The following is a 630-nucleotide window of genomic DNA, read 5'->3' as shown; positions in this document are numbered from 1 at the left end:
AGGCAAGGAAATGGATTGTTCCCTAGAGCCTGCTAGGACACCTTGATTCTGGCCCAGGGAAACCCATTTCAGAACTCTGCCCTCCAAAATTGTAAGATAATAAATCTGTTGTTTTAAATTTGTGACATCACTGATAAGAAACTAAAAAACCATTCAAGAGGTCTGTGTCTCAAGGAAAGAGCTTCTGTGGGCTTTGGGGTGGGCTTTTGTGACTGCCTTGGTGACCAGCATGTGGCAGAAGGAAGGCTGTGTGAATTCCAAAACTAAGTCATAAAAGGTGAGTTAGTGCTTGCTTCAGCAGCATATATACTAAAATTGGAATGATACACAGAAAATTAGAATGGCCTCTGCATAAGGATGACATACAAATTCATGAAGTGTTCCATATTTTTATTGTTGGATCACTAAATTGTATGCCTGAAACTAATATTACACTGTATGTTAACTATACTGAAATTAAAATTAAAAAAATTTTTTAAGGTGAGTTAGTTTCAGCCTGGCCTTTCTTTATGGACATTTACTTGTGGAGCCCTGAGCTGCCATGTAGGAGGCATGGCTACCCTGAAGCCACCATGCAGGAAAGACCTTATTAGAGACTGGGAGAAATGCTCAAGAAACCAGCTGTTCTAG

The 630-nt window shown here is 39.8% G+C and overlaps 1 non-coding gene across 1 annotated transcript; it reads left to right on the top strand.

Annotated features, from left to right (window-relative positions):
• Nucleotides 1-285: 285 nt before the first annotated feature.
• LOC113910608 lies at nt 286-392 on the top strand. Its single transcript, XR_003516120.1, has one exon. It is a non-coding gene; the product is annotated as a U6 spliceosomal RNA (small nuclear RNA).
• The last annotated feature ends 238 nt before the right edge of the window (nt 393-630 follow it).

The sequence above is a fragment of the Zalophus californianus genome, chromosome 6 (assembly GCF_009762305.2).
Source record: "Zalophus californianus isolate mZalCal1 chromosome 6, mZalCal1.pri.v2, whole genome shotgun sequence".
Classification (NCBI taxonomy): domain Eukaryota; kingdom Metazoa; phylum Chordata; class Mammalia; order Carnivora; family Otariidae; genus Zalophus; species Zalophus californianus.
This window is presented reverse-complemented; position numbering and strand designations above follow the sequence as displayed.